The 14,234-nt window shown below is 38.4% G+C and overlaps 1 long non-coding RNA gene across 1 annotated transcript; it reads right to left on the bottom strand.

Annotated features, from left to right (window-relative positions):
• Positions 1-9,869: 9,869 nt before the first annotated feature.
• LOC116443221 lies at positions 9,870-12,260 on the bottom strand. The gene is made up of 3 exons (XR_004239786.1): positions 11,615-12,260; positions 11,347-11,518; positions 9,870-10,521 (listed from the first exon to the last, which is right to left on the bottom strand). It is a non-coding gene; the product is annotated as an uncharacterized LOC116443221 (long non-coding RNA).
• Positions 12,261-14,234: the final 1,974 nt, after the last annotated feature.

Below are 14,234 nucleotides of genomic sequence, written 5' to 3'. Positions count from 1 at the left end.
TTTCGTTACCAGTATCATTTTCCAAGAGAGATAGGATTCATATTAATCACAGCTGTCTGTTTCTTCAAGCTTCCAGAAGCCACACGTTCATCTCCAAAACAACACATCTGCCATGACATTATCATGGGGATTTTCAGGGTATTTGTACTGATCTGACAGAGGATGATAAGCCTTTTGCAGTGTTGTCTTCCTGCATGAAGGCCCTAAGTTTCTAGTGATGTTCTTGCAGCTTGGGTACACAATAGTCATTGTGATGACAGATCTTGAAAGTCTCAGAGATCTGATCTAAAAGGCAGATCTGAATTTTGTCAAATGCATGAGTATCCTCACTGCAGTGATTGAACCATTTAGGCATTTGGAGAAATATCCCTGTGACAAGACTGCTCATCCTGTGTTGTATAAGCATTGCAGTGCACATGGATAAGTAGCTGTTTGAACTCATCCTTACCCGTATCTCTTGCTGCAGTTACCTCCGTAGATAATTTAATCTATTAACTTACAAAAGGAGAAGATTTTAATGCTTCAAACACTGGTTTGTGGTGCTTTCTCCCCATCTCGTAGAAGGGTGATCATTTTGCTGTAGATAATGTCAGTGGTACAGTACAGTAAGTGTTAATGTGTAAAACTGTGTAGCTCCACCTGACCCAGATCCCTAGAATCCCTCTCCCTGCGTGTGCAAGTGCTCCTCATGCTAATGAGGAAAGCATGCTCCTTGGAGAGGAAATACATCATGCTTCACATCTTAAAGTACTCAAGATGTTTTTTTGACATGCCAGAGATAAATAGCAGGAGGAACAAATACATCCAATACTTGATGAGGTACCATACTACTTGATGAGATACCATAATATACACAAATCCATTATCACTCAGCTGTCTTCCACTACACATGCTGAGACTATCAATAATCACACTTGGTTTGGATTTCTGGGTAATATCCTGAGTTGAATTCAAATACAGGTATAACCTGGCACTAAGATTTTTTTCCTGCATTACAGGAAAAGCAGAGCTAATTCAAAAACATGTTGGATTCACTGAGAACTTTGAAGAGTGTATCTGTAACTACTTGCTGCAACTGGTTTTTTTTTAAGTTTTACACCCTTTTTCTTCTCCATTTTTCCAGCTTTGACTTAGGAAAGTAAGAAGGTAATAATTTCGTTTTCTGATATTTATGAGAAAATTGAAAAAAAAAAAAAAACCCAGCATAAATTGAGTATTACTTTTTTTTTTTTTTTAAGTGGTCTGGCCTTGGTCAACTGCCTTTGAAAAACAAACCAACAGAAGCTTGATTGGACTCAACGGTCATGCTAGATCAAGAATCATAGTTAAAGAATTAAAATAAATGTAACAAGCCAAAAATATTATAAGCATTTTAATGAAGTAATAGAATTCAAAAGAAAATAAATTATTGACTGGCAGACTGAGCACTTGGAAACTTGCAGCTGGCAAAGAAAAGAAGCAACTGTGTTCTTTGGAGTATTTTAGATTCATAGATTACTCCAGTAGTTTAGAAATAGGGCCTGTAACAGGACCTGTAATCCTTAGCCACTGCCTAGCTAGTACTTTTGTTTTCCACATTGCCAATGAATCAGGAAGAAAATACCTCAACAGCACTGCAAACTGCTATGGGGCTTGTACTCATGTAATTATTTTTGCAAGGTTTGACTCCTGATCTACCTGCATGTGGAAAACTCTTATTCATGCCAATGAACACAGATGTAAGAAGAATACTGTATTTCGCCTAATTTCTGTATTGAGTAAAACAGAACAAAATTTGGTCATAAGTGGTATGAAATAATCATTGTAAGAAAACATCTCCATCTGGACTTATATACTACATTCAAAGAACAAATAATTACCTGGAAATGGACATTATTTGCAAGACAAATGGATAATATTACAAAACCCTTTCATGGGCTAAGAGCAAAAATAATAAACCAACCTAAGTACTAAACTGCTCTGGCTTGTAGGCATGACCAGAGAGAGTAAAAGTACGAATAACACAGTCCATGTCAAGCCCCTGCTTTGACCTGTCAACAGGACTCAGAATCAGATCATTACATGCCGCCTTGCACAAGTGGATTTCAATCCTGTTGTATTGTGTGAGCCTCTCTTTCCTGCAGTACAGCTGCATCCAGCAGAGCACAGGATGAGCAGTATTCCATGACTGAGATTGCTGAGATTTCTTTCCATTTGTTACCCTTCAGTATAAGATTATGCCTCATTTACTCCACACTATCTGAAGTTTCCACAGAAGAATCTTGTTTGTTGTTGCCCCTCTGATTCTTACTCTAACATGAGTTATTTGAGTATTTGAGCACATCTTCAACGAGAAAAAACTCCTCCTTAGCTCCCAGTTTGGGACAAAAAAGTAGAATACACATTTGGCAGAGAAGGAAGAGATTGAGCAACTTTCTTTGTATGATATAAGCAACAAATGCCAAGGGCTCAAAAAATATCCAGCTCTCTCAGATTGCACTCTAGTGCTGTAATCTCTTCTGTGCTTGATGGTTTAAATCACTATTCCTTGTGGTCTCCTCAGTGAATGTAAGAGTACTAAGACTAGAAAACATCATTGCAGCACAGTGCTGTTTGGCACTCCCTGCTCAGCGAGGAGCTGCATGTGAGCACTGTGGAACTCAGTGGGCTCATGCACCAAAAACCCAACGGCAGGGCTAAGATCACTTTGGGATTTAATGGCTGCTTCCCAAAGTCACTGGGACAGACTCAGAGTGGTTATGTTGAATTGTGCAGTGGTAAAGAAGAAATTACACTTTGTAGCTCTGTTTCCTGGGTAAATATTGGACAGTAGTCTGTAGAAGGACAGCAGTGAAATGATAGAATTGATTCTATGATTCAACACTGAGATGGTGACAAAATAAGTGCAAGTGTCAGATACTGCCTTCCACAGCCAAAGGACTCTGCTTCCATTAGCCAGTCCCACATTAAGGGAGACAGATGTTTGGAAAACGGAGTTTTACCTCTTCTGGTATTTGCTGTCTCCTAGCACTGGGATAGAGCAGCTGCCCCAGCTTTTGCCCCTAATGCTGCTCCATCCTCACAGCACTCTAATGCTCCATTTCCACTACAAATTTCATTCAAAGGGGAGAATGGTAAGCCTTTTCTTCTTGCAGGTTATGCAAATTTTCTACAGGGAAATAGGTTTACTTTCCTGCAGCACTGTTATGAAGAACTTCTCTGCAATGTCTGGCATCCCCCAGTATGACTGATGGCTATCATTTGACCTTGACAGGCTTGAGAAATGGGCTGATGTGAAATATGTGGAGTTTGCACTTGTTTGCCAACAAGTCTCTGACCTGCCTATTATATTTCAAGTGTCTGCCATCCAAATCCTTCAGTCATGATGTGTTTGTGATTCAGTGGTAAGCCTTTTTAATAATGCAAAATGCCATCCCTTATTTTTGAAGATTGGATTTTCTAGGGAAAAAATAATTTCAGACTACTACTTGGACTGAGAAGAAACAAGCTATTCCAGATGGAAAAATTAAAACAGAGAGGTAAATGGAACTGAAAGAGGTCTCAGAGAAATCTTTGTGTAGCTTTAGGGGCTGGAATTGCATTAAACTGACTATAACAAACATGCATTTCATTGCAGCTTCAACTCCAGCTGACAGCCCAGCTATGTAAAGTAATAGTGAAAGGAAAATTGTATGGTAAAAACAAAATATCAGGATGGACTAGGCACTGAAATAAGCTGTTTGGTCCATTTCTCTCTCCCTTTGAACAACTACTTGTAAAATTACTGTAGTACTTGCACACCTCTTGGAGGTGACGGACTGATAAGTTGATTTCATGGAGGGCTATTTTAGGTGGAGTACAAGGTGCTGAAACATTATTTGAGACTCTGAAAAGACTATTCCCTGTCTGCCTTTAGCATAATTCTCAATCATTTAGCTAAAAATATTTCAGATGGTAACAAGTTTTAGCCAGTATAATTGGTATAATCAAAAGTGTTTTAAATGTACAGTTTTGACCATGGGTAGGCTTTTGGATTTCATTTTCTTTTGGTGATTAGTTTATTTGGTTGGTTTTATAGATATCAAAATTTAAGCTACTGCAAGTCTAAATTTAACTTAGCAAAAGTCTTCCTGGGTTATCTGTATAACCCAGAGAAGACAGTCTTCCTTCCTAAGGTCATTTTGAATCTCTAAATTGGATTTTCATTTGAAACTGGGTTTCAAAAGACATTTGCTGACTATGCAATGATTAGAGGATAATTCAATATTGGATGCACCTCACCAAGTTTCAGTGCCTGGTAAGTACATCTTCACCTGAACTAGTCATTTAGGCTCAGTGGGGAGAAATAAACACTTCAGAGTAAAAAATAAACAGGAAAAAAAAAAATTAAAAAAAAAAATAAAAAACCCCCGCACATTTGTCCAGGCAGCCATAAACAGAATTTATAGAGTGGATATTAAGTAAACCTTTCCATTGAAGAAATCTCAAGTTATATTCCTAATTTTTAAATACCTCTTTATTTTCTGTCCTCTACCTGTCCTCCTATGAAACAGATGTCCTGATTATCCTTAGCATTTAAATGATAATACCTTGATTTTCAACACAGCTTGAAACAAAGATTATTATCCACAAAACGTAAGTATATAATTTGTTCTTTTACTCTGAAGTGACAAAACTTTTGTTGAACTAGCTTCTTGGGTTCAGGATTTAATTTTTATGTAGGAATGTCAAACCCATAAAGGCCAGAACTGGGGGCAATCTGCCCAATTCAGAAGAGGAACATGAGGCTTGGTTCCTTTCATGCCAGATAAGAAACTTATCCTCCACATTGTTGGCAGTTCTACCCTAGGCCTTTTTCCTCTATCTCCCCCTCTCCTTGTCTCCTTTTCCCCACCTCTGAAGAAGTTTTGCCAGGTTTGATTTGACTTCCTTCTCCATCAGAAGAGAAACACACTTTATAATCTAAAATCTGTGAAAAAAAAGAGACTTTTTTTTCAGGTCAGACTGCTTATAACTATCCTTAGCATCAGCAGAGCAATATAATTAGTTTTGTTTAAGTGGCCAGAAGCCCCTGTTTAAGAAGAGAATAATACGCATTGCGGCAAGCATTAAATGAAAAAAACCAAACCAAAACCCCCAAAAATACTTAAGAAATGGAAATTAAGCTAGTCTTTCAAAACAACTTATAAAAAATTGTTTCATTTCATTTTCTGGCTTTATTCAGTTTTCTATGTGTTCCAATTGTTTTTTTTTTTTTAAAGACATGTATTATTGAATTCTTTTTGCTGTAGATACTGCTTTGTGGTAAACAGAATTTGATCTGTCTTTTTCCAATACTTTCGTCAGGCTAAAGAAAATTATTCTAATGCTTTCTGAGTTTTGTTTAATAAGAAGTACACTCACATCTTCCAATGTCCTTTCTTTCAAAACATCAAATAATGAAAAATTTTTCCTCTGAATGTTGTTTCCACATTCATTTTTACTCCTTTTAAATATTACTCTCTCTGCTTTCATTAAAACAGTAGCACTATCTTGGGTTATGATCTGGGAGACTGTCACAGGAAAAAAAAATGGCTCCTACACAGATGATTTTGCTGACCAAGGGTTACAAAAGTTTTTTTATGAGACTCTAGTTGATAACAGAAAAAGGACTCCAGTGCAGTCCTGTTCTGAATATTTTAAAGTGGAAAAGCCCATCTTCATTTATCATGAAGGTTTTCTTCTTGTGCTTGGCCATTCTTCATCTTTAGTCTTGCTGCTCACTGCCTGTTCAATGACCCTCTTACCACCTTTTCTCCTTCAGATTTCTTGATCTCCAGAAGCAAGGTGCTTTCAGAGCCTGTGTTAGATAAATCAATTGCTTGCTCACTCCAGGCCATTGCTATCTTTACAGGCACCTGAACACTAATGGTAGGATGGAGAGCAAAACTGATCACTTAGAATCATTAAGGCTGGAAAAGACCTCTACAATTGAGCACAACCCGTAACACAGCACCACCCTGTTCACCACTAAATGATGTCCCCAAGTGTCGTATCCACATGCTTTCTTTGAACACTTTCAGGGATGGCACTTCTACCACTGCCCTGGGCAGCTTATTCCAATGCCTGACCACTGTCTCAGTGAAGACTTTTTTCCTACTATGTAATCTAAAACTTCCTGTGTACCAGGCTCTCAAACCAGGGGAAAGTCCAGGTGATTTTCAAATGACCTCTGCTCTGTTCCATGCACTCGACCCTGTTCTAGATATGTTGTGTCTTTGTCTGCACAACACACAGCAACTAGTTCAGGATGTTTCTGCTCTTTCTGATTCTCCTCTGGGTGTTGATTATGTGCCCAGTCTCGTACAGTACTTAAAAAACATATTGTTCTCTTGCAGAAGGTCGTTGCATACATATTGAATATACAATGCAATTCTAGACCTCAAAAGAGCTCTTTCAAAGTGATTTTCTTTCACTTGCTAGTAAAAAAGGTCAAAAAACTGCTGCATTTTTCACTCTGAACCAAATCAAAAGCAGAGTTGGATGCTCAGGAATTTGTTCTGCCAGAGATGATGTTATGCTTAGAGCTCAGGGGTCATTAAATATACCAGTATGCTCTTACAAAAATAAGGCACAAAGGCTTCAGCATTAGTGTCAGATACTAAGGGTGAGGCATATTTGAATCAGAACCCTGCCATGAATTTTTAGGCCCATCCAATAAATATCAAGGAACCTCAAGTTTTGTAATCAGTTTCTCAATTCCTAACTGTTGTCTACTACATTTTAGCAATTAATTAAATGATTCCCGTGTGAAACACTTTGTGAGTAAGGGTTAAGTGAAGATGGTGAAGGGCCTGGAGGGGATACCGTACAAGGAGCAGCTGAGGTCACTTGGCTTGTTCAGCCTGGAGGAGACTGAGGGGAGACCTCATGATCATTTGTAACTTCCTCACAAGGGGATGCAGAGGGGCAGGCACTCATCTCTTTTTGCTGGTGATGAGTGACAGGACCTGAAGGAATGGACTGAAGTTGTGTCAGGGGAGGTTTAGGTTGGATATCAGAAAAGGTTTTTCACCCAGAGGGTGTTTGGCACTGGAACAGGCTCCCCAGGGCAGTGGTGACAGCACCAAGCCTGACAGAGTTCAAGGAGCATTTGGACAACACTCTCAGGCACAGGGTGTGATTGGTGTGCAGGGCCAGGAGTTGGACCAGGAGCTGGATTTCAATGATCCTTCTGTGTCCCTTCTAACTCAGGATATTCTATGATTTTATGGTTCCTCAGGAATGTCTGTTTTCTCCATCACCTTTCAAGTGACTTTGCAGTGGCCTTCATATCCGGACACTGGCTTGATGAAGTCTTTTTTCACTATGCAACTGCACTTTCACAATCAGCCTACATTTTCCAATTCCAATTGTACTTCCATTTCAGCATTTGAATCCAGCTCCATCGCTTCCCTGACAAATATATCCCAGAGTGGTTTAGCATCTGTACAAATGACATGTTGCAGACACAGTACACCGAAATATGTCGTAAAAATTCAGATTTTATGTGGTAGTCTAAGATATTTGAGTGATAGCACAAACTGTGCTATCCAAGAGCAGATGTAAATTAATAAGTCTTGTATCATGCGTGTTCTTTGCTCTTTTTTGTGCTGTTTCAGAAGTGTATTTCCAGACTAGCTCAGTTATCTCCAAGACAGCTTGAGTCTTCTATTGTCTCATCAGTTAAGAAGACAGTCAAATTCTTACCTTTTGGAGAAGATATTTTGTCTGAGCAGTTCCATGTGTGCTAAGGCATATCCATCTGGCATCCCTGAAGAGAACTCAGTGCAATAAATATTACTACAAATTAGCATAGTTTGAAACCTTGGCTCCAAAATGATTTAATTAACTGTATTTACTGAATGGTCCTGGGATGTATTTTAAGACTACTCCCTGCAGAGAGATGAAGGTAAACAGAGGCTTTGACGCTGCATGTGTATGTTTGTGTGTGCGGACAGGTCTCCTCTGAAACCTTCTCTCATCCAAAATACAAGTTTTGTTTTCTTGTTCCAAATGGAATATCCAGCAACTTAGTCATTGGCAGTAAAACTTTTGGGTGCCTGAAGTCTTTAAAATAAAATGTCAATAGCTGGGGTTTTTTAACATATGACTGAGGGTAAAAGCACTATTGGCAAGGTTTATCAGTAATTAAACTTTCACTCAGTGCAGATACAATCTGTTTGCCTGGGAGTTGAAACAACAAAGAACATGTATTCTAAAGCATAAACAAAGATCTCATGTCATTATAGTGCTGACCTATCTTTGGTTAAAATACCTTCCAAAACAGCTGTGGAACACTAGGCACATACTTATGGACAGGTATTTGGTTGGCAGATTGATGGAGGTTCTCCTTTTGACAGCAGCAAATATTAGCTGTAGGTGGAACAGCAGTAGAGAGGCAGCCAGTTTTGTGAGGAAGAGTAAAAGGGCAACTGGAACCACTTCTACATGGCTAGACAGATGGAAATGAATTCAGACAGTTTGGAAAGTAAATTAAATTACAACTCAAGTATGTGCAAAAACTAAGAGACTGATAACAAAAGACATTAGGAAAACTTAAAAATTAAATAAAAAAATTATTCAACAACTGCTCAGCTTTGCTGTGTTAGGTGAAATAAAACTCCAGATGGACCAATACCACGATATGTAAGTATGGTGAGGATACTTTAGATTCATATATTGTAACTTGCATTGTATACTAGTAGACTGATCCACCTGCAAAATATCATACATTCATAGTAATGTTTTCTGGAAGACAAAAGAATATTACTTCACAGAATGAGACTGGGTCAGGTCCTCAGCTGATGCAAACTGCCATAGTTACTTTGATTTCAGTGGCATTATGCCAGTTAATTCTGGACTAAATCCTCAACCGAAGATTTTACTTGTAAAAATTTCAAATGTTTCATGTAATACTTTCTGTGCTGGAGAAATTCTCTCTTCCACTTTTCCTCCGTTCTTCTGATTTGTTTCTATAAATTACTCAGCCTCTATTTTCAACAATTAATGCCTTCTTCTGAAGTAATTAAATTAGAACAAATATTTTCCAAGAAGACATAATAAGAATGTATCACTTGGATTCATTTGCAAGGCAGAGCAATCCTAGTCAAAATGATGTTTCAGTTACTCATTTTTGGAATCTATGGTTACATTGGTATTTGTCTTTTATTTGTTGGAATCTGGAATTGACTTTCAACGTAAGTTTGGTTTTTTATAAGACTCTTGACTTGACTCAGTACCATACACGTGAGATCTGTTGTCAATGTAATATTCCTGTATGTATATATCTATATATATTTTTTTTCTTTTAGGTTTATGTATACAAAAGGAGTTATAGATAATTTTAATACACAATATAACAGTACCGTACATGTGAGATTTGGTGTCAAAGTAATATTCCTGTATGTATATATGTATATATATTTTTTTTTTAGGTTTATGTATACAAAAGCAGTTATAGATAATTTTAATACATAATATAACATATTTATAAGATATAATACATTGTGAAATTAGGAATGATAAGGCAAACCCCAAAATATTGCCCAAGGTCTTAAGAAACATGCAGTTCCTAATTCAGAGATTTTGTATATTATCCTTGGAAAGTGCTCACTCTCTTTGTGTCAGCTCCCCTTTACTTGTTGCGGCTTAAGCCCAGCTGCAGCCACATAGCCACTCACTTCCTCCCCTACCAGCAGGATCAGAGATAGAATTGGAAGGGTATAAAAGCCAGGAAACTCATGGGTTGTGATACAGACACTTTAATAAAGGAAGCAAAAGCTGCACATGCAAGCAAAACAAGGAATTAAGTCCCCTCTTCCCATGGGCAGGCAGGTGCTCAGCGATGTCCAGGTGAGCAGGGCCCTATCATGTGTAACAGTAACTTGGGAAGACAAACACCATCACTCCAAACGTGTCCCTCCATTGTCCCTTCTTCCCCTCCCCTTATATGCTGACCATGGTATTGTATGGTCTGGGATATCCCTTTGGTCAGTTGGGGTCACCTGTCCCAGCTGTGTCTCCTTGCAACCTCCCATGCACCCTCAGCCCCCTGACCAACATGGCAGTATGAAAAGCAGAAAAGCTCTGTGTAAGCCCTGCTCAGCAGTAACAAAAACATCTCTGTATCATCAACCCTGTGTCCAGGAGAAATCTGAAACACAGCCTCATACCAGCCCCAGTGAAGAAAATTAACTCTACCCCAACCAAAATCTGCACATACTTCTGTTTAATGAGACATATTCTCTTTCCTTATCAATAGATAGTGAGGAGAAAGCTACTGGTACCTGCTGTGCTGCCTTGACATATTCAGGTGGAATCAGATTCATCCCACCCAACCTTGCCTTCAGTGCTGTGGTCTTTAGTCTACCTTCCTAGACAAAAGAGGAAAAGCTACTTCCAGAAGATGCTTGTTCTTATCCATCTTATATTCCTCTCTCATGCCAAGGTGAATCAGTCCCTGGGATGTTCATTTTGTTCTCTTTGGGCTAGAAGGAGCTTAGATTTCTAATCTTGAAATTACTGAAATTAGAGGACATAATCACACATATGGTCTGCTTATTAGTTACATATACAGCCAAATAAACTGGCTTGAGAAGACTTTATAAATTTATAAAAGAGAAATTTATAAATTGTGATATTCCTAAACCTACTCACATCATCACTAACGTTCACTGCTGTCTGGGAATTTCCCAACAATTCATGCCAGAAGTGTCTGAAGGAGGAATTGGGGGGGTGGGGGGGGGCAACAGATGATTGCAATATAATCAGATCAATCTTTAAGGAATATTTTGCAAAAGATCAATCATCAACTATCTCTTTATTATAACCTCCCAGGTATTAGACAAGCCATGTGTCAGTGCTTCTGAATTTGAAGGGGGGCAAAATATTCATGGCTGGAAGCAAATCTATTGTATGTGTTGATAGGCATTGAGCAGATATAAAATTAAATTTAGCCTGGTTTGTGCTGATTACGGAACCATTACAGATCTATGTGAAGGCTTAAATGATGTGTCACCCTTAAGATCTGTAAAATTGCCCATTCCATGGGTGACCCATTAAAGTGATCTCTTATGCTTAGAGGGGTTCAGGGTTTTTTTAACTTTTTCTGTGCTTAGGTTATTGGGCAGGCCACAAACTCCAGACCTCTGCCTGGAAGGCAGAAGCTCTCTGTTTGACCTGTGATTGCTCTGTTTATGTCAAAGGAGGTTGCAGGAACAACATACAAATAAGTTAGACCTCTGTCAGTAGGACACATTTGCTTGACCTCAACTTCCTTTACTATTTCTGGAGTTTATAATTTTTATATTATTATTTATATATATTTTATATATAAGCCAAGATTACCAAACACCATAGCTGGACCGAATTTCTTGCTCCACACTGAAAATCAGACTCCTCTCTGAAGCTCTGTTTGTCTCACCCATGTTTCTTCCTCCAGTTTTTCCCTGCCTTCAGAGATTATATATTTGGTCTCTGCTGCAGGTCTTCATGCAAGGCAATAGTCACTGACAGTGTCCTAAAATTGGAAAGGAAGTCATGTTAAGAATTTTGAAAATTTGAATGTTAAATAAACTTTATGAATAGTATAATGAATAATTTATTTATTTATTACCATATGCCACAATCCTCAGTGAATTTTTAGGTTTTATTAACTTTCCATGGAATCTCTTAGATGTTCTCACTGTCCAAATTCAGAGTAAGTATCTGAAAAAAATATTAAATTAAATCCACTGCAGTATTTCAGATTATAACCTCTCCCTACACACACAAACTACATTAACACAACTGTGTAACTCCCTTTTGACTGAAACTCCAAACAGAAAACCCGTGGATTAACTTTACTCTGGCATACAACAACTTCTACTTGGTTCTAACTCATTACTGACTAATCAGCTCTCTGGCAGGGTCTGGTATATAAAAAGCACCAAAGTAACTTAAAGCCACTTTTGTTCTCCCATCACTTATGTGGGGAGGTATAAAAAACACAATTCAACTCATTGTGCTTTATATACCACTTCATAACCAGCCCTCATCTAGTTTCCCTCTCAACTAATGGCAGTAAAAGGGTTCTGACTAACTTGGGAAAATTATGGCCTCAAATGCTGATGGTTTCCTGAACACAGTTCAGATGGTACGTACACTCAACCTTTGTATTTCCTGGGATATTGGCCTAACCAACAAAAAAAAAAGTACAAGAACTTCATTCACATCACTTTTTTTAGTAGCAGAAAGGGATATTATGTAACTTTGGAAATTTGATAAAGATGCAACTTCAGAGACGGAAAACTTAATGGAAGCATTCTGGTTTCTTCAAAAGAACGATGTATTTTTGCAACAATCACGGCCGAAAAGTCCCCCAGGGCTTGGAGTCCTCTTCTGTACTACTGAAAGGATAATATTTAGAACAGAGACAATCAACTATTCATCCTCTGCCCTGATTTATGCTGTACACTTTGGATAACATTCATGCAGTAGCAGAAATTGTCAAAGCCTTGCCTATCTTTTAGCCCTGGGCAAGAATGGAAAGGGAGTAAGAAGCTTGAATGAAGCACTGAATATAATACACTCTGCTGCTGTGTATAGTAGTTATACACACATTAATATGCTTGTCTGGAAATACTTTTGACCTCTAGGTGTTCAGAGCCTCAGCTTAGTCCTGCTTTTGCCATGAATAAGAGCTTTTTGCCTCGAGAGTCTGTTTTCTGAGGCACCATACAGTGTGACTACTACAGTTTATTTACAGTTTGACATGAGGCTTAAGGAAATGCCCAGAAATACACAGCTGGAAGAGGACAGAATACCAGAGGACAAGGAAGACTGGATGTATCACAGGTGAATAAGGAAATCCTCAGCTTAGGAGACAGCCATGAGGTTAGGACATGTGTGTACTCAGACACAGAACTGGTAACGGTGACAAGAAGAGAGAATTTTTGTTTGATGGCATAGTTCTTGCTGGGATAAGAATGATGACCGGTAGGTGAGGTAACTTATTCACATAATGTTTAATAGTTTTGGCATAACTCAAAGAAAATATAGTCCTCTTCTCTAGGCTTTTAGTAATTTATCAGGCTCTGGGCCACCCAGTTTCACCACCAAACAAGTTCTCTGTTGGCAGCAGCGGGGGGTGTGATTATTCTTTAGGCAGCAATAAAACAAATTTTTTTCCAGATAGGTCAGTGATTCTCAAACTAATTTTTTCCTGTGCTTCTCAATGGGGGGGCCTTGGGATAGGACACAGTAATAATTATTTGGGTCTATGGCTCCCAGGAACTATAGCCCCTGTTTTCTGCTTCTGCGTGTGCGGTCCATCTGTGCCCCTAATCAAAATTACTTCTAGGACAGATAGAAACTTCTTGACTCTTAACTGCCACTGCTTCTTGTGGGAATCTGCCTGGCAATGTGCCCCCTCTTCTTTTTCATTCTCTTTGCCTCTAGTTTGAGAACTCTGATCCTAAGACAGGTTTTGCTTATTTATATATAGATTTTTTTTATATATATATTTAAAATTTAAATTTAAATTAATTGGTCTTCTGAAGGTTTCAACTTCCTCAAGGACTTTGGAGTTGTTCTGGCGAATCATTTCAAGACTTTTTGCCTTGCTAATATCTTCTTTATTTCTTCCCTCTACTTTTGTCTTTGAAATTCTTCTCCCTCATCATCACGATGTTAGGTTGAGAGCTTGGGAGGGTGGGAGAGGAAAGGAATAACCCCTCTTCATTCTCTCATTTCCCTGTTTTACCTCAACTACTCTTGTTTTAACACTAAGAGAAACCATTGCAATGTAGTCATGTTTTTTCATTGGCACAGATTCAGTATTCTGAAAAGTAACATCATGCTCTCAATGGCATCTCTGTTTGCTAGGAAATCACTTATTGACTCATGAATGGCTACACCCCTTGCTGAAACTGTCAGGTGTTATAAACACACATGGAACTTTTTTGGGATATGGAGGTTTTGGCTTAGCTGGCATCCTAAGAGGCAATACATACCGGCAAAGTGGAAAGGATCTTCTCGAATTAAACAGAAATGTTTACAAAAAAGTTTAAAACAAGAGCTTAAAGAGAAAGGGGAGAAACTTAACAGAGATAATTTCTTCTTTACTCTGTCTTGAAAAACAATTCTCAGTAAGTTAAACCAGGCAGCCCTGCCTGTGACTGTTCTGGACTCAGCAAAGTTATCTTCTTAAATGAATGCTCCACTTAATGAGATGTTACTTGTCCACATAGTTAACA

The sequence above is a fragment of the Corvus moneduloides genome, chromosome 4 (genome assembly GCF_009650955.1).
Source record: "Corvus moneduloides isolate bCorMon1 chromosome 4, bCorMon1.pri, whole genome shotgun sequence".
NCBI classification, from domain to species: Eukaryota; Metazoa; Chordata; class Aves; order Passeriformes; family Corvidae; genus Corvus; species Corvus moneduloides.
This window is presented reverse-complemented; position numbering and strand designations above follow the sequence as displayed.